Genomic DNA, 23421 nt, shown 5'->3' on the forward strand with positions numbered 1-23421 from the left:
GGCTTTTTTTCCATTTTCTATTACCTTGAGGGCCCAAGTAAGGAGTCATTCTTTATAGCAAAAGCAATTTCTGATTCCTGTTGCGGTCATGTGACTGTCTTGGTCAATGAAACATGTATGGGAGTGATGTAATCCACTTCCACATCAAAGCTTTAAGGCTCTATGGACAATTGGCCCCTACCATGTGAGAAGCAATGGGGTGGCTATGTCAGCCTGGGTCTGATGGAAACTATAGTGACTTTGCTAACCTGTGTTGAGTGGTCGAGTGAGCTGTATTTCTGGTTAAGACACAGAGAGACTGTTCTGTAGCTAGAGTTTTCCTGCCTGGCCCACGATCTCTCTCACCCGCCAGTCCCACAGCCGCTCAGACCCAACCAAGTAAACAGAGACTTATATTGCTTACAAACTGTATGGCTGTGGCAGGTTTCTTGCTAACTGTTCTTATATCTTAAATTAACCCATTTCTATAAATCTATACCTTGCCACGTGGCTGGTGGCTTACCAGCGTCTTTACATGCTGCTTGTCATGGTGGCAGCTGCAGTGTCTCTGCCTCAGTCTTCTGCTTCCCAGAATTCTCCTTTCTCCTTGTCCCACCTACTTCCTGCCTGGCCACTGGCCAATCAGTGTTTTATTTATTGACCAATCAGAATAATTTGACATACAGACCATCCCACAGCACTGTTCCTACTTATTTGTGCAGAATACAGAAACCTTTTCTTACTGACATGAGAAAGCAGAGCAGAAGCAGAATTAACAAAGCCTGCTTCAGTAATTCAAGAGAGAGATGTCGGCCCGAGGGAGGCTAAGGGCAGTGCAGATGGTGGGGTAGTTAGATTGTGAATTCATTTTAAAAGTAGAGCCATCAGAACTTACTGATGTCTTGAGTGAAGAGAGGTGGGAGAGAAGAGAAGGGAAAGGGAAGAGAGGAGATGGGAGAGGAGAGAGAATGAGAGGGGAGGAGAGAGAAGACGGGAGAGGGGAGAGATATCTCAGCACCCACTTCAGCCTGAATAATGAGGAAGACAGAATTGTAACTATTGGTGTGGGAAATGCTGGGTAAAAGAAATTCAGGGGAAGGAAGTTTTGCTGTGATTTCTTTCCTTAGTGTTCCGATTTCTATTTTATTCTGTTGAAAAAGATTATGGTTTCTGGTTATCTGCTGATATATTTGAGTTTAGCTTTTATCTCCTTGAACATAGCATAGGAAGTCATGAGAGGTTCTAAGTGACAAGGTCCAATTTGTGAGCCCTTCACAAAGCCCAGGCCAAGTGATAGTGTTACGTGTTGTTTTCTGCAGGAGTGGCAGAGACTGAAGTGCTATGGGGAAGATATCAGCAGAGTTTTATGTGCCTCCTTTCAGAGCTGAGGTCCCAAACAAACCACTCGGAGCTCATTGATTTGAGCCTCCTCTTTACTGTTTTCCCCCCTGACTGAGTGCTTTGACTGCAAAGCGCAGATTGATTCAGACTCCTCTAATTTCCTGCCTGCTTGATGGTTCTCACCCATCATGCTGGAGTCCTCTCTACAGATGATCCTTAGTCACCTTCTGGATACACTAAAACTGCACCATCTGGAGAAGATGTCTGGATCCATTCTGAATGCCCTTAGATGGTTTATCCTGGGAGGTTCTAGGCTGCAAATCTGAAGCCTTTCATGAGGTACAGGTTTCAACCTGGAAGGCAAATTCTTCTTCAAGATTCTCAGGCTCGATTTGATCCATACAGTAATAAAACAAATCAACATTTAAATATAAGAATATTTCTGTTTGGTTTTTAAAGACAAGGCCCCAGGTAGCCCAGGCTGCCCCCCAACTAGCTATGTAGCCAAAAATGGCCTTGACATTCCAACCTTCCTGCCCTCACCCTCCCAGTACTAGAATTACAGGCATCGCCACTACATACAGTTTTTATACACTGTTAAAGTTGGAACCCAGCTCTCCAACAGTCTATTATCACTGACCACCAAAATAAGAGGGTTTCTTCTGAATAATCAAAAGTGTTGCTGACACTAAATATCTGCTTTTTGAAAGCCTATGAGTGAGTAGTCTTTGTTTCTTTAAAAAGACAGGTACTCAGTGGCACTCTCCAGCTGGACAGGTGATTTGTTTATGTTACCTGAGATGTACTCAGAATTCAATATTACAGAGTCCTCCATATGCATTATCCAAGTCCTTACAAACATGTAAGGTCAATATTTTATAGATTGGGAGCCCATCCTTCCTAGAGCTGAATTAATTGCACGTTTTTATTTGAGTGCATTTAAAGGTACTTAAGTGTTTCTATTTGGATTCTCCAGGGGCCAGGATTAAATGTTCTGATTTCTCTCTTTCCAAATAGAGTGCAATCTAGATACTGTTCAGTGATACTCATCCAGAAGGCTTTTTGCAGTCCCTTGTTATATGAGGAATGTGGGCTTTGGGTTCTTACCACATCCCACATGTTTGATATAACTCCTAGAACACATTTAATTATGATTTGATTTTTCTAACCCATAAAACAAATATAGAAAAATAATATCCAACATTTTATCAGTGCTTCAAAGAATAAGATTAGAGAGATAGATCAAGCGTCAGTGTATAAGGAGCTTCATTGCTATGTTCAGACCATTTTATTCCATAACTCAGAGATTTTCAAACAGTGCATTATAGAAGCCCGAGGTTGTGCTGGCTTGTCCTTCTTCAAGGAATTGTTATAGGGCAAAGAAACAAATATTTTCAAGGAAGACTTCCCAGCTCACTAAATGTTGAAGGATGTGAGGTGCCACAGATGGTTTTACATGGAAACTGAGCTGTCAAGGTTCTTGTTTAGTTTTCTTCTGTTGCCATGATAAAACACTTTGACCAAGAGCAACCTAAGGAAGGGAAAGGCTTATTCCAGCTTCTGACTAACAATCCATTGAGGGAAGACAGGGTGGGAACTTAAGCAGGAACTTGAGGCCGAAACCTTGGAGGAAAATTCCTGATTGTCTCACTCTCTCTTTTACAGAACCACCTGCCCAGAGAATGGTGCTGCTCACCAAGGACTGCTGACTCCTATATCAGTTAACAATTAAGAACCGGGATTCCTTGAAGCCATGCCAATTGGACCTAGGTTATTATGCAATTATGACTCACATCTCAGCTGATTCTAGGCTGTGTCGATTTGACAATTAAAGATAACTATGACAGTTCTTAATTTACATATTGTTCTATATAGAGGACAGATTTGAGAAGACCAGTCACGTGCCAGATAAGAAAGCAAGTAGGAGACAAATATTTTGTAAACAGGAGGAGACATCTGTGAACTGAAGCTGAACAAGAAAATGTCTTGTGATTGATTGACTATGAAGGGGAAGGGAGAATCAAGACTAGGAAATTTTTGGTTTGAGTAATGATTACAGAGAATGAAGGGATAAGTCAGTTAAAAAAGATAGTAAGCTGTAGAGAAATGGTAATGAATATGAGAAATATGATGTGCTTGTGGGACATCAAAGTCTTAACACAGAAGCTGGTCAAAAATCAAAGGCACTATTAAGCAGTCAAGAGCTCAGGAGCACATCACTTCATCTTCTTGTCCCTTTCCTCATTATTAAACGATGCACATAGTGCCTGAGAGGTTAAAGTACTCATAGATACGGAAGGATTAGACCATAAGTTTATCTCTGAACATCATATTTCACATATCAGTTCTACCAGTCAATATGCATATAGCCCTGCACATAGGTCTGTCTGCTGGAGAAATCTCTCCATCAATTCTGCACCACTTGGATCCTGTTCAAAGTACTATGGGTCCAAATGAAGCCTACACATGGCTCTTAGGCTGTTGGTGTATTCTGTCTGTCTGTCTGTCCGTCCGTCCATCCATCCATCCATCCATCCACCTATCTACAGATATTGCTCTCTGTCCTTCCTTGAAATATAGGTACTTTTCTACAGCATGCATTCTGTTACAGCATACACATGTGTCACCCTTTATAGACACCCAAAGCAATGGAGCCACCCACCCTGAACTTTTACCTGAAAGTCTTTTTTCATCAATAGTCATTTCTTGGGGCAATTTCTTATTATCAAATAAACATTGCATAGATAACCTGGATCTAATTGAGATTTTGTTTTAGGAATTGTTAAGAATATGAAATATTTACATAGGAAATTTGTGGCTCCTTAATTACAAAAAACAAAATGTATAACTTCTTGTAGCTAGAGTTTTCCTGCCTTGCCCACAGCCACTCAGACCCAACCAAGTAAACACAGAGACTTATATTGGTTACAAACTGTATGGCCGTGGCAGGCTTCTTGCTAACTATTCTTATAGCTTAAATTAATCCATTTTTATAAATCTATACCTTGCCATGTGGCTTGTGGCTTACCGGCATCTTCACATGCTGCTTGTCATGGTGGTGGCTGGCAGTGACTCCTTCTGCCTACCTGTTCTTTCTTTTCTCCTCTCTGTTAGTCCCGCCTATACTTCCTGCTTAGCCACTGGCCAATCAGTGTTTTATTTATTGACCAATCAGAGTAATTTGACATACAGACCATCCCACAGCAACTTCTCTCGGGGTGTGTGTTCATACCTGTTCCTTGATCTCTGTCACGCAGCTCAGTATTAGAAGGGTATATAGAAACATGTTTCACTTCTTGAATTGTTTTTGTTGTGTGCAAGTGACTTACTAAGGATAAGTCCCCAGAGTACAGGGATGGGAAGGTAGGACTGGGGAGAGACTCCTAGGGTGGGAGAGAGACATTATCAAGGAGTCTGATGTTTGCCTGAAGTTACTTTTTAAAGCTCTGCTTTCCAAGGGAGCTGAGTTGTAGACTCCAATATCGTTAGTCATTTCCATGTGTGTCAGTGTAGGTGAAAGTGAGTGTAGGTGTTACTCATCAAATGACACACGTCTGTTTTAGCTGTACATGATACAGTTCTAACAAAGGCCTACAGACCCATGTGCAATGAACACACTCATAGATGACAGCCAAACATCCATGCTTGAGTTTACCTGCTACCATCTTGCCTTATTGCTATAGAAAAATCTCTTGCTCATAAGGTCATACCACACAATGATCAAATAAAAAAGCTAAACTATTGATTTCTCTCTGTTCTGTTGTTCTTTGCACAAGGACCAAAGCTCAGTTTCTTCCTGCTTCTGTGGGGTTGTTGCAGTGGTTGCTGGGATGTGTCCATTAGAAACAGGAGATTCATCTGAAAAAAAAAGTGTGAACCCCTTGCTTTGGGTGGGTCCCTCAAAGATCTATGCACAAATGTTTAGCACTCAGAGTGATAGTGGTGGTAGGTGCTGAGGACCTTTGAGAGATTGACCATTAAGAGGTTCTCTTCTCTCTCTCTCTCTCTCTCTCTCTCTCTCTCTCTCTCTCTCTCTCTCTCTCTCTCTCTATCTGTTCCAGTGTGCAACCCTGCTGTGATGTCCTGTGTTAAAAGCAGCAGAGTCACCCAAACTTGGACATGAACTTCCAGAACTTGGGACCCAAACAACCCTGTCTCTACCACATAAGTACTCTCTCTATTCCATAAGTATCCTGTGCCAGGTATTTAATTATAGTGATAAAACAAAGCTTTCCAATGCATGTTGTAAATGCTATTCCAGCAGGAATCAAGTCTTTCCATTTCAACTGTTAGTGTGCCCATTTGTCCTGAGCTCTAGTTCTGCACTTAAAACCTTTGGAATGTTTGAATAGTAAACATTAGCTGGAGAGACTATCAACTTATGAATTCTTTTAGGTAACTGGGGAGGTCATGGGGTCCCTGGGTCCCTTCTTGTTATTCTGAATGAAATTAGTAGGAACTTGGGGTGTGGTTAACTTGATGTCAGCCCTGGAAGGTCGTAGAATCCATCTGTACTGCCCTCTCCAGTCAGCTCTGTTCCCCAGGTCTGCCTTACCTTTATTGGCTTCCCAACCTCTCACCATTAGGCAGCAGGTCCAAGTGGTGTCAGGGAGATTTGTTCTGTAACCTGCCCACAAGGTCTGGAAGCAATTGAATGCCACAAGAAAAGCCCAGCAGAAAAGGACAGGGCTTAGGGTGAGATTTCACTGTTTCGTTCTTTCTTTCTTTTTCCTTTTTTTTTTAAGTTGTTTCCATTTGCACGAGATGTGTCTCCTCCCTCCTCCTCCTCCAGCTGTACCCCCAGCCCACTGAAGAAAGGGAAAGTGCTGTTTAAATTTGTTCTGTTGAATTTCTGTAGGACACCGAAATATTTTTGAAGTTAATGGAGGAGCTCTGAATAGTCTGTTTCAAATAATTACAGGAAAAAAAATACATTTAAATAATTAGTAGTTGCTACTAGAACATTCAGCAAAATGAAATGACATCTTTGCATGCCTATTAAACAGCACTTTATTTTCAGTTTAGGGTGTTTGGGATGAAATTAGATGGCAAACACACTGCATCATTGAGTGATTAGAAGAACTGGTGTCATTTAGAGCTACCCAAGGACCACCATCAACCTTTTCTTTTTCCTCTAAAAAAGGGAGAAAAGAGGAAGAAAGAAAGAAAGAAAGAAAGAAAGAAAGAAAGAAAGAAAGAAAGAAAGAAAAAAAGAAAGAAAGAAAGAAAGAGAGACTGTGTACTCCCATTAGGTAAGATTTTAATAGAAATGGGACCAACTGTGGCCCTTGAGAATTCAGCTTAAGGGGCTTATGGGTAATCCCCCCGCATGCAATGGAAGGCGTTAAACCGAATCTGATTATTCTATATTTTCTAATTCTGGGATCGTCATTCTGCTTTGCTTGGAGAATACATAAAACCGCCCACTCTGACATCCTCTCCTCTCTCCAAGCAGAATCTTTCTGGCCCCCAACAGAAAATGATCCTAATTTAATGAGTAAGACCAAATACATCTTTAACCTCACTCCCGGCTCTGTTCACAGTGCCTCTACTCTCTATTGAAACAAAACAAAACTCCAATTATGAAAATATTGAAAGGGGGTCTAATTCTAAGCCTTAAGTTCAATAAAGATTGCTGGTGGAAGACTTACATCTCCCCTCTCCTCTTCCCCTTCCTTCTCCTCTCTTCATAGTTCTCTATCTCCATCATAGTCCTTGAGACCCACTCAGGATTTCTAATCGATACTTCTCTTACTCCTTCCTCAAAATAAACAAGGAAGAACAAAGGGACAACTGAGGAATGGTTGTGTCCCCTCAGCGCAATGCTATATAGCTCACTGTAATATATTGCTCATTTTATCGTATGCTATTTTAGAGGAATATTTTTTAGCAAGATGGACAGGAAATCCATATGTTCTGCTCTTCACTGATACATTGTCATACACCAAGAAATTTGTCAGAATAGCTAAGCGATTTCTCACAAACAAACAAAAAGCCATTTGGAGTTCTGAGGTTCCTCTCCATGCATCCAGGAAGCTGGTGGTGGGAGAGAAGTCACCTTCACATCCACGGGGGGGGGGGGGGGCGGGGGGGGGGGGTCAGCAAGAAGACAACTAGAGCATGCTCTGCTCCAGAGCTTGACTTGGACCCTCATGTTTCCTTTGGGGGATCCCACATGGTCTGTCATGCTGCTGGGCATCTCAACCAGTTGCACATGGCACTTCCTAGGCCTAACAAGCTTGCTTATCTCCTTAGACATTTTTTTCCAGGAGTACCTATTAGGATGTCCTGGCCACTCCCATCCCTGACCCCTGGTTGTGTCTGCAGTTTCCCTAGGAAAAGGGAATGTTCCCTGCCTCTCCTGCCTCAGAAGATTTGCTCCTCACTGACTATCAAGGGGTCCAGTTACAAAGGTCCAGATAAAACAGAAAGGCCGGCTAGAGTCATCATATATATCCTAACATTCGCTATTCACGTAGTTCGCCTCCAGAGAAAACCGAGCTGCATGCCCCAGAGAAGGGCACTGAATTCTGGTGTTTAAGTTAAAAAAAAGGGAAGGGAAGGAAGGAAGCAAGAGGAAGCGGACTGCAGGGTTTATGTGGCTGCAGGAAGTCGGATTCCTGCAGAGACATGCAGTTTGCTCTCGCCTGGGCACTGGTGTCAGAGCTGTCAGCCTTGCTCCCGACACATGGGGGCAGCAGTGAGCAACGCGAGGAGCCGAGGCCTATGTCTGCCCGGCCACTGTGAGGAGCCTTCTTCACGAAGTTGTTCATTTCCGCCAGCTAATGGGGCCATTTCTCTCTTTCCTGTTCCTTCTTATGCCCTTTATTCTTAGGCCACCCCACCCTTCATCCCCAAATTTCTCTCATTCCTTATGCGTGGTTTGGGTTCGCTGTTCTCACCTCCCTTGTGTAATCCCACCCAGTAACATGTCTCTTCTCCAGTATGTTCAGCACTATAGTAACGGAAGATCAGCCCTGTACTGTCCGTTCTCCGACATCCCTAGGATGACTTGTCCAATCAACCCACTCAGCCGCTCCTTCTGCTTTGCTGGAGTTCTTTCCCCAGTACCCTGCTGGGGTCTGCCCTAGATTGGTGGCTACAGATCCTGAACGCCATCTTCTCAAGCTTCAGCAGTGAGTGCTCTTCGGGAGTTCTAATCTGCCCTTGATGGGGCAAGAGGGGACCTGGGGCTGTGAAGCAAAACCAAACCCAAACCTTGTAGGGACCACTGTTTGGGAACGTCCCCGGAAGTGGGGGTTCCTGTCAAAACTAAAGGTCCCACTCACCGGATTGCCTTCCGTTTGCTTCTGCGCTCAGACCTGCAATTCATCTCCACCTTGAAGTACCAAGAAGGTGTAAGCCATGGCCTCCCTTCCCTCCCACTGCCTGATAGGGCTATGCTGAGCTGTTCTCGCCCAACCCCCTCAGCCCTGGCTATGTGAGAAGACTCAGCATGCCTCTGTCTGCAGCAGTCACTGCAGAAAGCAGAGGAGGCAGTTTCGTTTTATAGGCCAGCAAATATACTGAAAGCCCTCCGGGAGAAAGCCACAGCCTCAGTTCCCAAAACAGGTCGGTGCAGAAAATGTGCTCTGTATTTACACTGTCTGTTTGGAGCCAATTTAAACAATTTCAATCAACAGAACCCGTATGATAAATTGCATGCTACCTATCCTTATAAAAGAGAGACTAGGCTCAGATTGAATTTGAACTTTGAGTGGGAGGTGGATTTCCAAAGAGTCCAGAGTTTTCTCTTATAGACACTGAAACTGAAAGCTAGGCAGGAAAGACTGGCCCATAAGCACACAGCACCTGCACCTTTGGAATAGAGCTGAAGTTGGTAGCTTCATTTCAGACACTTTGTCTTGGAATGGTTTTGTGAATCTAAGCCTTCCCAGCAGGCTTCATTTGAGAGAGTTAAATTATCTTGCCAGGCTTAACCAGAGCAAAGAGCATCTATTACTGTGCTATGTGGTTTTATGTATTAAAAGAAATAAAGCACTCACTAATATTTGTAATATAGTTAAGACATGCCAAGTAGTAAACATATGATCACCTTTCATGTGCAGGAAATGGTTCCAATCACATAGTAGGTGACTCGTGGGTATCACTGTTCATAACAACTGTCCTCACAAACACTTATAAAGCACACAGTATGTACCAAATGCTGATCTAAATACATGTAACACACTTCATTATCCTCATAGCTCTATAAAGTCAGACTGTTACTGTCTCCCCCATTTAATAGATGAGGAGACTAAGGCCCAGGCAGAGGAAACAAAGCTTTGCCCTGGTCTAAGAACAGATGAATGATGGAGCAGGAACCAGAGCCTCCATTAAATATTTACTGAGCTCCTTCTAAATACCAAGCACTATTCCAGGGGTCTGGAGCATATTACAGTCCCAAGGGGTCTTAAATCCTTGAGAGAGGCTCCAATAACAAACAAGACAAACCAGCGAGGGCTCTGGGGTGTTAAGAAGTGGTCAGTGCAGAGGAGAGATACAAACAGAGCAGGAGACCAATAAGATGGTGCAACCTGAGGGAAACGCTGAGTTTGGATCAGGAGAGCCTTGCTGAGAAGGGGATGAGTCAAGAACTAGGAAGCAGAGGAAGCTCGCCAGCCCATATGGGGAAAAATCATTCCAGGCAGAGGGAGCACGTGCAAAGACCCTAAGGCTTGGATTGTCAGAATCAATTATGCTAATTGGTCCCATACTCCCTCCTCATCCCAAATTTCTAAGCTTAGCAAATATAGCCTAGCACCACGAATAACAGCAAAGACTGGGAAGTAGATTTTGTAATGTCTCTAAATTACAAAGCCAACTGTTAACCTCCACGTGGAACAGATGAGGCCACTCCTGTTGTGAGACATGGGTAAGTGTCTGGATGACACATTTAGGACATATCATTGCCACATCTTTTGCTCGGGGATAGAGAATGCCAGAGCAGGGCTAAAGCCAAAGATAGCCTTATTCAAAACCTCTTTGATCCAAGGATTGTAACCATTTAGTACTTATTGATTTTTCTTTCCTATTTTTAGGAAGGTGAGAGGATCTTAGTTAAACATTTTTGAGGGGTACTAGTTCCCAGGGAGCATGGCCTAAGAGTCCCTAAGAGCTGAACCCCATTACTTACTAACAGAAGATTCTAGAAGCCAGGCAAGTAGATTGCCTTCTTGTCCAGCTCTCAGTCAGGCATGCTGTGGTACTGGAACAGGGGGTGTTTCTGATCTCTGCATCTCCTTTTCATCTTGGCCCCCTGTGGTGGTTTGAAAGAAAATGGCCCCCAAAGGGAGTGGCACTATTAGGAGGTGTAGCCTTGTTGAAGTAGGTGTGGTCTTGTCAGAGGAAGTATGTCACTGTGGGGGCGGACTTTGAGGGTTTTTTTTTTCCCTCTAGCTTCACTCAATGTAACAATCAGTTCACTTCTTGTTGCCTGCAAGATGTAGCACTCTCAGCTCCAGCACCACATCTGCCTACACACCACCATGCTCGCCATCATGATAATAATGGACTGAACCTCTGAAACCCTAAGCAAGCCGTCCCAATTAAATATTTTCTTTATAAGAGTCAATATGGTCAGTGGTCATGGTGTCTCTTCACAGTAATAAAACCACAGTATTAGTCAGATTTCCTTCCTTCCTTCCTTCTTTCCTTCCTTCCTTTCTTCCTTCCTCCCTCTCTTTATTTTTTCTTTCTTTGTTTCTTATGGTGTGTGTGTGTGTGTGTGTGTGTGTGTGTGTGTGTGTGTGTGTGTGTGTGATATATACCTAAGAGAGGAAGGACTTCTTTTGGCTTACATTTTCAGGAATGTAACCCATGATTGGACTGACTCTATCACTGGCCCTGGGGCAATGAAGAACAACATGGAAGTAGGGCCATGTGGAGGGGGAAACTGTTCTCATTGTGGCAAGGAATTAAAAAGATATCAAAGAGCCAGAAGAAGGTGTGTCCCCAAGAACAATGTCCCAGTGTCCCACTTTCTCTAGTAAGGCCCTGTCAACTCAGGTTCTCAGCACCTCCAAATAAAATAACCCACTGGGGACAAACCCTTCACTACCTGAGCCTTTTGGGGTACTTCATAAGTAAACAGTGTTAGCCTCTTGCCTGATGAGTTGTCATGACAATAAATGAAGGAACAATATGGTCTTATCGGAGATATAAGAAGAGCCTTTCTGAGCCTATTGGTACATGGCTCTGTCACCGTGAACCCACTGAGTGACCACCTGGAACCTCAGCTCACTTCCATTTGCTAGACTGACTGTAGCTGGCAGATGGTCAAGGCTGGCCCTACCTCCGATTCTTGGAGTGAAGTGGGAACCAATGTATTTTACTGCTAGCTAGACCATCTCAGATGTTCTCAGCAGCACACAAAAGGAGACGAGGAGGTAGCTTGCTTAAGGGCTTTTCTTAGGCTCATGGGTCTTTGTCACACACACATGCATTGACTACATTTTTTTGGTATATTTCTTTTGTCTTTAATTTCACATTTGTTGTGAAATTATTCTGTGTGAAAGATCTACTTACTTTTTTCTTGCTTTTAAAAATTAAAGATGACATTTAGACTATAATAACTTACCTCATCTCATAAATTATTTCTAAAGTCTTCTAAATCATATATTATTATTCCCATTTTCCAGATGAGAAGTATTGCAGCATTATACACTTTATCTCGATCAGATTTAGTACCTGAAAGAATGTCAAATATTAAGATTGATATTCTTAATCTTTATCTTGTCCACTCTTTCTTATCATCTACCCCATATCTGAAAAGCAATGCATAATACCAACAGCATCTGATTTAGCATGAAGTTATAAGCATTATGAAAGCATACCCTCCCTATCATTCCATTTTTTACTTTCACTATAGTATTCAGTAAATGGTACGAGACAGTCAACACTTTATGGTAACTGCAGGCTAATGTAAAAGTTCTGATCTCATTTGAGGTAGGCTAAGCTGAGCTACTCTGCTTGGTAGGTTAAATGTAGTAAATAAATTTTCTGCTTAAACTATTTTCTATTTGTGATGGGTTTATCGGCATATAACCCTACTATAAATTCACACACACACACACACACACACACACACACACACACACACACACGACTTCAAAATTTACATATACCACCATGGAAAGGAAATATCTTTTTCTATATGGGATCCTACAAGAAAAGACAGCTTGGTAGGAAAGAGCATGTAAATGTATTCAATGTAAGTTTAATGTACAGGAGAGGCTTCAAGACCTGAGGCTCAAAGAAACAGAGAAATGTAGTGGGTAGCCATTCCAGCTTTGATCTGGAAGTTCCAACCCCCATTGAGACTCTGGCAACTGCCATGCCTACGAGGTGGGGCCAGGGGAGGCACATGGAGACCCGAGAGCTGGATGGGCCAGCGCTCTCTCTGTTCCAGGACCCTGAACGGTGGAGGTTGACTGAGCAGAGCTCCAGAGAACACCGCTGGATTGCGATACACCTTCCCCAGACCCTGCGACCTACCTATCCCTTAATTTGTAAGTTACACCATTAAATAAATATCCTTTTAACTACGTGGAGTGGCCTTAATAATTTCACCAATAGAGAAACCTGTGTATGTTTATGTTACTTAGAGTTGACGAAGAATGGGAAAGTATAGATGAACAAAGGGGAATGATCTAAGGCCAATGAACCATGAGGGAACTGAACCAGTTCTGTGTGTTCGCATTCTTCTCCCTTTCCTCTAGCAAAGGAAGGCACCTCGCACAGGAGGGTCCTCTAACCTGCTCCCAATCAAAAGGCAGAGAGAAGGACAAGGTAAGAAAAACCACCCAGCTTTTTCCATCTCCTCAACACCCACGTGTTTTATTTTAAAGTTTGAGGCCTTCATTCCATTAAGCACATACATATTCACAAGCACACACACACACACACACACACACACACACACACACACATCCAACGTATGAACATATATAGTTGTGAACTCACACATAAGTACACACATTCACACATGAGCACAGAAACATGCACGCACATGCTCAGATTCATGCAGGCACACATGCACTCACAGTCTGAGCTAGGGACTTAGTAAGTGAAGTGCTCTTTACTAAAGCAGAGGCGCCAATCTGGATGCTTCTAAGGGGGACTGGCTAGGATGGAGGGGTCAAAGCAGCCAGAACCTGGGAGTGTCCTGCGGAGAGGCTGAGGTGATTTTGTTCTGAGAGTTAAATTCACAGAAAGAGGTGGGGTACAATTATAGCACCCCAGCCCACTCTGCAGGAAGAGCTGGAAGCTGGAGTTGACAGCAGGGGAGAAATAGCTCTCTATCAGGAGCCAAAGCCAGGAAGACCACATTGGAGGTGGAACCAGAGGGAGAGGATAAGGGAGAGGAAGATGATGAAGGAACTGCAGAGCAGTAGTTAGTGAAGACAGCTGGAGTCCAGAACAAAGGGGAGGAGAGAGCTGATGGAGATTGACACAAGGGTCCTTAGAGAGAGTGATTAGTGTCAGGATCTAAGAAGGATTTGAAACGTATATGACCACAGACTTCAGAGAAAAGAACAGTCTCCTTGGGTCTCCATGGGGGTTCCACTTTCCCACCTGAACTGTGACTGAACTGCAGTCTGTGACTTGGTCATAGACTGGACTGGGTGTGGGTCATCTCTGCATCCTGGCTTTCTGCTATGCCCAGATTGAGAGCCTTGACCTCTGAAGACAGCATTGGCTAAGTCTGTGATCCTGATGGAAACATGGATGTCTCGTATTTCTCAGTGTAATGAGGAAGGTCTGGCCTTGTGCTGCTCATCTGAGGAATCAGACAGTTCACACACAGGTCAGAGCTGTGCTGAGAATGCACTGCAGACCTCCCTTGGCTCTAGCCACAGAACAGCATTATGGGATGAGTGCCAAGACTACATTACCCAACATTCCTCTGTGAAGATCAACTTTCATCCAGTTTATTCTGACCCAGGCAAAAAACACTCCACTGCATTGATACTGGACTCCCTCCCTGGGCTACCATCATGCTGGCCTAACATTATTCTGCCTCCTACTAGCCTCCTATGGATTATTTCCTCACTGCCTACCCAGCCCCCATTATTTCTTTAATAAACAGATTAGCATAATCTCCTCCTTGAGGACTTCCAGAGAGCTCATCACATAGAGATGCTCCTATATGGCTAAGAGTCTGAGATAAGTTATAAAGAACTGAGGAGATACTTTCCCATCTTGGCCAGCTCTCTCATAAATGGGAGACAGTATTTTAAACAAGGTGCTTCACTCTCTAGACCAGTGTCTCACACTCTAAAAGGGCATCTTTAGATCTACTTTTCTAGCAACATATCAGACTAGCTGCTAAGTTCCTTCTCCATATCTCTGGGTCCAATGTGTGGTACTTATGGAAGATACTGTCACTTTCCAACCTAATATGCCCATAAAGTATAGTCTTGGGGTAGGCATTGAATAGAAACAAGTCCACAAACATCTTTACAGTGAAATTTCTTGTAGGGAAAGAAGTCTGTGGCCCTGCTGCTAAAGGCCTTGAGATAGAGGCCTGATCTGCCAGACTTCTTTGATTCTATTATATGAAAATAGTTGTCCAACATAGATAGTAGAAAAAGAAGAGGGGTTTCAGGAGAGAGAGACAGACAGAGACAGAGACAGAGACAGAGACAGAGACAGAGACAGAGAATGAAGCAGAACAAGAAGGAGAAAGCGCTGACAATGCCCACATCTCTGTTTGAGGCACTGTAGCTAGCCTTAGGTCTACCCTGGAATGCTTGTGTTGAATTCTGCTTCCTAACTAAGACTACACTTAGGAGTTATGCCCTCCCAGCTGGGCAGTTCTCAGCATTAAATTAAATGATAGGTTTTAATCACTTGGCATGTGGTCTAGTCTACAGTGGAAACTTGCAAATGGTGGTGGCTATTTTATCCTCATCGCCCATCTTCTTAGGAAGCTATCCAGCACAGTGTTCAAGTTCTTGCATCTAGGAAACCAACTTCTCGTCTTCCAGTTCCACTTGAAGCATTTGGTCTCTCTCTGACCTTGGGCAAGGTGTTTCTCATGTGCTCCTGTTATACGGTAACTCCAAGAGCTCGATATTTACCAAAGGCTTTCCTATCAGTGTTGTCACCCTTATCTATTTATAACAAACCTATTTCCCTCTGCCTACTCGAACCAGAATCTCTCCAGCTGCGAGTGTTCTGTCTCTCCTTGAAGACAAAGTGCACAGTAGGCCTTCCTTGCACACTGACTCAATAGTACAGAATGCTGTTTTACAGTGTGCTCGAGATGCACAGTGCAAGCTTGCTTTCTCCATTACATCCTTCGTAAGGATAAGTGACAAGTTGAACGTCAGGGACATTCGAGAAACTGCATAAATACCCCTTGTCTGCTTTCTGGGTCATATCTTAGGAGTAAAACAGAGATGTAGCAAGGCATTTCTGAGTCATTCTCCCTTTGCCTTCTTCAAATCTCTCTAGCAGTTCCTTAGGGCAAACAGGGGAAGCCATGTGACCATGACAAAGCCCTATTTCCCGGAGCACTGGCCTTCCCATGCTATGTGACGCTTTTCCTAGTCATGTCTCCAGCAGGTACTCTGTGAAATTCTCTAGGAACCTTTGAGGTGACAGTCATGGAGGACCCCTAAGATGATCTCACTCTGTAGGGCAGCTCTGAGATCACCCTCCTTGTCTGCTGGGGACTGACAGTAATGGCAGCTCAGAGCAGCTGTGGTACCCAGCGGGGGAGGCAAAACCATTCTATCCACAGTGCCTGGATGCCGTCAGTGCAGCAGCCAAAGCTGCCTCCATCTCCAGCTGATTTCGTCTAATGTGATAACACTCATAATAATAAATATTGTTAAAAATAAAAGTCACTCTGGGGATTGCGAATCATTGGGACAGGTGTTCAGAATGAGAAGAGTGCAGTAATTGGGTGACTTATTCATTATTGGAAATGCCGTTTAAAATCTACTGCATTTAAAAAAACAATACTTCAGCTGCTCTCTGGCCTTCTGAAGTCATTAGCGGGTGTTCTTTATCTGTTTGTTTTCCTCACTGAAGTGAGCTTTTTAATGTCACATAAGAACTAACTTGACTCCGTGCCAACATCTCTGAGTGAATGATGAAGTCTTTGGAGGCTCACACATCACTCCACAAGACAGTTCCTCCTTGTAGAGCTCATTGTCTCTTCAGTCAGGAGACAGGGTGGCAGGGAGGGACAGAAGTCCTGACAATAGCTACTTGATAACAAACCCCATGCAGTCATGGGTAACACATGGTTTCTTCTGGTTTATATGGCCAGGCCATCTAAGGACTTTGAAGGAAGCCTATGTGTCCATTCTCCCACAAATCAATAAAAATGTATTGCAAACTCTGTCGCATGCTTAAAGTACCTCATTCATTTTACAGAAGTTTGGAGAAGGGTATTATGATGATGGTAGTCCCATACTGGAAACAGGAATAACTGTCCCCATAGGAGCCAAGAGCTCCCATTGCATGGAGTAGCATGGAGCTCACTTTGTACCTGATCTTTTGTTTTCAAGGATTAACTCTTTATTCTTTGAGCCAACCTTAACGGTTATCAGTATGTGCCTGGCTGCCATCGCTATAGCCATGTTCCTTCCTAAATATACAAAATTCATACTGAACAGTGAGTTCTGGGTTGCAAAAGAAGGATTCATTTGTTGCCCCCAGATGTAAGTAAGTCCTTGTCTACAGTTAAATAAAATACAAAAACCAAAATCACATGCAAGTGCTTTTCAGGTTGGTTTTAGAACATATGTCCTACTGATTATTAATTACACATGAGTTAGGCATGATTTTTAAAAATATTACATTTGTTTACGTGTGTGTATGTCTGTGTCTATGTGTTTGCACACATGTCCACATGTGTGCACCATGGTGTGCCTATGGAGGTCATGAGAAAAATTTCAGGAGGCTTTCTTTCTATCATGTGAGTCCCATAGATTGAAAGCATCTCATCAGGCTTTACTGCAAGTACTCTTACTCACTGAGCTATCTGGTCATGTCAAATTATCCACAATTTGAATTTATTCTTCAATTTTATTTTATAGAGATTGAGCCCATGACTTCAAGCATGCTCGACAAGTGCTTTTCCACTGAGTTATATCCTTATCCCACAATTTAATTTGTATTTTGATACAGCATCCCTGGAAGTTGCCCAGTCTGGGCTTGAATTCACTCTAATACCTAGGTTGACCTTGAAGTTATGATCTTCCTGCCTCAGCCTCCTGAGCATGTGAGATTATATAGACCTGTGCTGCTAGGCTAGACTCCATGATTTGAATTTATAAGGCTGTGTTTGTTCCTGGACCTGGAAGAAATTCTGCCCATGGCATAGCACAAATAAATAGATGGAGTTGAGCCTTTGCTGTGACCTAGATTTGCTCATCTCCTGCAGTGAGAGCCTATTATGTTCCTGATGAACTTGATCTACTGAAGTGGCCTCTCCCTGATATTTTCAGAATATCAAAAGAAGATTTGAATATGAGGAGAGGACCAGGTAGGTGTTTTCTTTCTTTCTTTCTTTCTTTCTTTCTTTCTTTCTTTCTTTCTTTCTTTCTTTCTTTCTTTCTTTCTTTTTTTTTTTGATAAAGATGTCTAAGGTAGCCTTTGGCCAAAGCTCCGTTTTACAAGTTGTAAATATAAATCCTTTGAATTGATCTTTTTTTTTTCTGAAAATACTCCTTGTTGAGCTGGAAGGATAAGGTGAGGAGCAACAATAATGTTCCTCTATTGCTATGGAGAATGCATGGAGCCAGCTATGGAGAGTGCATGGAGCCATCTACAGCATCATCCTAAGAGCAGGTATCCAGGATGCTAAACATACACATAAGAACCTCTGCATCCCACAGTATTCTTGGGACCATGCAACATGCTGAAGATGGATAAAAGTATGAAGCAGGCAGAGACTCTGTCTTTTGGACTTCATGGCAGTGGCTCTAAGTCTATAAATGTGTCACAATAGGCCACCCTCAGCATGAGGAGATACTTGCTGTCAGTTTCAGTTGAGCAGCTTGAGGCCTGGGTCACTTTCTTCTCACACGTTCAGTGCCCCTTCCTCTTAGCACTTGCTCAGCCTCCAGAGTGCAAGTGAAATGTTTAGTGGAGATTCTCTCTCTTGTGTGTGCTTTTTTTCTTACATTTCTGAGGACTGTAATTCAAAGGATTTTTGTGTGGTTGCTTGAGTAAGACAGACTAGAAGAACCATGAAGGCAGGGACCATGTGTTGTCCCTGCCCCACCCTCTGAGTGGTGTGATGACTACAGATTCCTTAAACACTTGAAAACGAAGGGGGAGGGGCACTAATGCCCCTGTTTGTTCTGCTTGAGGCCAAAACTAATATTTAATCTCGAAAAGTCTTAAAACGTTTGATCTATAAGGAAAACTATTTTGTTCGCTGAACTTATCCCGGAGTCTGTGAACATTTACATTAAATAGAAATGACTCATTTGCTGATATTATGGTAGTCGGTTGTGTCCAGTGCCCGAAAGAATGATAAATCAGTCCTTTGTGCTGTTCTCTGCTGCATTTCTGCCCTTTCTCATCTTCTTCAACCCCCCTCCCTCAAAGATGGGGAGGGTGTCTGGAAACACTGGATCCTTTCTCATGTTTTCTGAGCATCTCAAAAGTTACCTACAGCAGGTTATGTAGACACAGTAGAGTGTCTTACCACAGAGATGCTTCCAGGGCTCAGAGCTCCTGACTGAATAGCGTCTCGAATATACCAAAGAGGTAAATTAAATGCATTAATCTCTGGGAGAGTCACAATTGAGCCATTCAGGGCTGCACAGAAGTTTCCAACAATTGGCCTCATTTGCTTCAATAACAAATAAAAAAGTGGAGGGGAGCTTGGGTGGGGATGGGCGGCTGCTTCCTGCTCTCCTTCTTCAGACAGTAATCAAAACGAAGCTCTGCATTGAGGATGTTCTGTTCATTTCATTCTGCACTTGAAAGCAAACACATTTGGCTCTTTCTCCTGTAATAAGGCAAATCCTTTCTCTCTTTTCATTTAAGAATATAAAGATGATGCCCGTGACACCGGGACCCTGAGAGCTTCATTTCAGCTTCCTCTCAGCATAAAAAGGCAAATTTATTCTGGTTGAGATAATTTTGTTCTGGGTACATGTTGTTTGTTCTCTTAGACCCACAGAAGCTTTCTCCAGCTATCTGAATCTGGTAATGTTTTTATTTCCATTTTGCAATCGTTACATTTTTAGTTGCAGGCTTGGAAAAACTCCTGCCCACCCAGGTCATGCTCTAAGGCTGAGTAGACGTATTGGAAGAATTGAGAGAAAGTTCAGCACAAACATACATGATTGGGGGTCATTTGCAGGAGTTTAGCTGGGGTGTTGAAATGCAGAGAACTCCAAATTAGCAGTTAGAAGATATGGCCTCAAACCTCAGGCAAACTTGATAGTCAGTTAATGAAAATAACAGCAGGTAGTGAACACATCCCATAGGCCTATGTCTTTCTCTACAAGTATTTTCCACAAGAGCCACAAGACAGTCCAATGGGATGATGCTTTGACACATTTTTACTGTGCATTTGATGAAAGTCTTGTGGAGGCCCAGTAGACTGTTTTAGGACACATAACCAATATGCAAAGGACTCAAGGCTTGGACTCAGGCCAACTGATTTGGAAGCTTACATTCTGAACAGCTATTCTGTTCTACCTCTGGGCCTGAATTATCCTCTTAGGTACTTGGTTTTCTTTTTGATAATATCTAATAAAGTCTCTCACCCAGGAGGTTGGTAGAATCATTTCAGAAAATACAAATAGAATAAAAATTATGAAAATATTAGAAAGGCAAGACATTGTTCTCATTATTAGTATAGAACTAACTAACCCAGATATTGGCAAACATTCTCCACCAGACAGTTTCTTAGAACTTCTTTTAAAATTATATTTATTTGTTTATTTTGAGTGAGGGGCATGTCTGCTCTTAAGACATGCATGGAGGTCAGAGGACAACTTTTTGGAGTCTGTTCTGTCCTTGTACCATATGTGGATAGAAGGGGTCTAACTCAGGTCACTAGGCTTGATGACAAGTGTCTTTACATGCAGAACCATCTCTAATAGCTTTTAAACTGCTCTCTCAAGACTATGGGCAGAACACAGTCCTGCAGGTATATGAGAATGCTTTCCTTAAGAATGATTTCTATGAGACACCCACAGCATCTCTGTAAAGATAATCCTCACAATGAAATTAGGACATTGAGTTGTGAGGAAGGACATAAAATAAGGAATGGGTGGAAAATTTCTCAGTGAAGACAGATGGAAGGAACTAAATGGGTTTGTATGGCTTTCTTTAGGCCCAAGAGAATCAGAAACAAAGAAGACAGTTGACCTATCAAAGACCCCTGAATTACCATTCTAGGCTATTGACTCCTTCTGATAGTCCCTTTATCCTTGGTATTACAAGTCCATAGGATTCTATTATAATCACCCATGACTCTGCATCTCAACCTCCTCTCACATCATTCAAGAGTGCTTCATTACAAGTCTTAGGTATAGCTCAGTGGTACAGTGCTCACCTAACATGCCTGTGTTCCTAAGGGAAGTCCTCAAGCCATGACCAGTGCTTCCTTAGCCCTATGGTGAGACAAGTGATGATGCTGTCGGTATCTCCACGGAATCCTCCAACAAACGGAGCCCAATTGCAGCACTGATAAGCTCTTGGAAGTCTGCCTCCTCTGGGTCCCTTTTTCTTTGCCTCATTTTCCTGTTCTATTACATCCTTGGGTCACTTCCTATATGAAGTATTTGCACTCAAATTCCCATCTCAGGTCTGCTCTACAAAGATCAGGCTCAGAGAGCCTTCAATGACTGTGACTTAACACCTGAGAAAAATCAATTAAAAGGAGGAACTATTTGACTTCTGTTTTCAGAGGTTTTGGTCCACAGTTATTTGTCTCTGTTGTTTTGGAGCAGTGGTGATGTAGGATGTCATGTTGGCCAGCATGTGATGGAATAAGCTGCTTGTCTCACAGAAACTACAAAGCAAAGAGAGAGGAAGGGGTTGAGAACAAAATATCCTTGCCAAGGGCACATCCCCAATGACCTAACTTTTCCATCTGGGAACTACCCCCTATAGTTTCCAACACTTCACCATCGTGCATTAAGCTCTGAATCCATCAATGAATTAATTCATTCATGAGGTCAAAGACGCCATGATCCAATTACTTTCCAGAGGCTTCATCTTTGAGTAATGTTATATCAGAGATCAAACCTTCAGCACATGAGATTTGGATCACATTTAAGATTTAAACCATAACAGACACACAGCAAGTAAGAAGTCCATTCTTACACTTGTGATTAACTAGATGAAAGATGTATGATGATTTACTACCCAAACCAGCAGGGGACAACAGTACAGAGTCCTGAAACAGGCTCAGAACCTTTGCTTCTTACCCCTGACAGCTGAAAACTGCAAGTGTCTCCTGAAGAAGTCCTGTAGCATCTTAGTCCTACACAGCTCAAGTAGTATGATCACGATACGCTTCCTCTATGGAACTTTTTGGTCCCATGCAACCCTGACCATACAGTGATGAGAACTACTCCACCAGGGAATGCCTGGAGGTAACAAGAAAGATATGGACTCCTTCCGAACTCAGAAAACATACTCTCAAATACTATGGTTTTTAGAAGCACCAAAATGATGCATCAACATTTGTACCCTAATGTTATGCAGCTAGCTACTAAGGATTATTAATATTAGTAGCTATGTAGCTGTTCTTTTTATCTCATCCTTGTTTTATTGAAATGATCTTTTCCCAAATGAGAGAGAGAGAGAGAGAGAGAGAGAGAGAGAGAGAGAGAGAGAGAGAGAGAGAGAGAGAGAGACTGTGTTTCGGAAAGGGATGGATCACTGATCAGAAACATGAAATTCTTCCAAGGCTTTCCTTCCCACTAATCCTGATGCTCTGAAGAGGAGCTGCAGTACTCGGATTTTAATTCAGTTCATTAATAAATGAATTATGCAATTAGTTGATATACAATTAACTGGATTCACAACGCATGTAGAGCTAACTGGGTCAGCCTGCATTTGTATGACTGTAATGTGCCCAAATGAATATGCCATCAAAGGACATGCAGTGGAATGGTGAATCACATTTGTCTGAGGCCGAGAATTATGCCTGCCAGCTGCTGAAAGTTCTGTAGATGAAGCCTTGGTCTGATTTGGCAGGAGAAACAAAAGCAGCACAATACGGGACCCCGAGTGGCACTGTCTCCATTATAGCAGCATTGTTCTCCCCAGATGAGCTTGGACAGAGATCAATAAATCCGGAATCCTCCTGGGCAGAAAGGATGAGCAATTGGATTTGGATTGGAATCTATCAATCAATCACTAACCGAAAGAGGTTCTGGCGGCACACAATGAAAATCTCTTAGTGTAACATAGCCCTTCCCTGGGACCTGCAATTCTGACTGACCCAGATACAAAGTCAATCAAGATACTCAATCCTGTGATATCCAATTCCAACTGGAAAATGTAAGCCAATAAAATATTCAGCTGTGGTTTGTGAGTGTGACCAATCAATCCATGTCCAAGAATTTGTCTTATACTTTAGGCTTTGATGACCGAGTTAAGGCTATTCTCAGAAGCTTACCGATTGTCTGTGACCAAGCTGGAGAGAGGGAGAGAAATGCGGGAGGATGGGTGGAGATTTTTGCTGATTGAGAGAAAGGAAAACTTACAGGAACCTATAAGTTACTTAATTGTGTTCAGGATTATTCTAATTATTTTAGAGGTTACTGAGACTTTCTGAGCCACAGTCTGCACTTCAATAATCTCTGCCCATGATTCATAGGTACATGTCTGTGAAGCTCTCTGTGTTCCATGTTTACACGAAAAATCATTTTAACAAAGTTGGAAATTGTGAGCCCTTCTTGTTCCAGTGGTCCTGTGATATAACTCATTGTTGATAGTAGCATGCTGACGTCAGCTTTCTCAGCGCCATCACCAGACATGGGACTGTAGTGATATTTGCTCCGCCCATGACCTTGGGCTATATGGCCAAAAGGAGGCGGTGCTTCCTGCTGTTGTACATGACCTCTTATAAGGATTTGGAGAAGGGTCACATGGCCCTTCTTC

At 42.8% G+C, this 23421-nt stretch overlaps 1 pseudogene; it reads right to left on the bottom strand.

The window, feature by feature from the left end:
* Window positions 1-16913: 16913 nt before the first annotated feature.
* LOC121831240 (small nucleolar RNA SNORA40) lies at window positions 16914-17052 on the bottom strand (annotated as a pseudogene).
* Window positions 17053-23421: the final 6369 nt, after the last annotated feature.

Source organism: Peromyscus maniculatus, chromosome 7 (assembly GCF_049852395.1).
Source record: "Peromyscus maniculatus bairdii isolate BWxNUB_F1_BW_parent chromosome 7, HU_Pman_BW_mat_3.1, whole genome shotgun sequence".
Taxonomy (NCBI): Eukaryota; Metazoa; Chordata; class Mammalia; order Rodentia; family Cricetidae; genus Peromyscus; species Peromyscus maniculatus.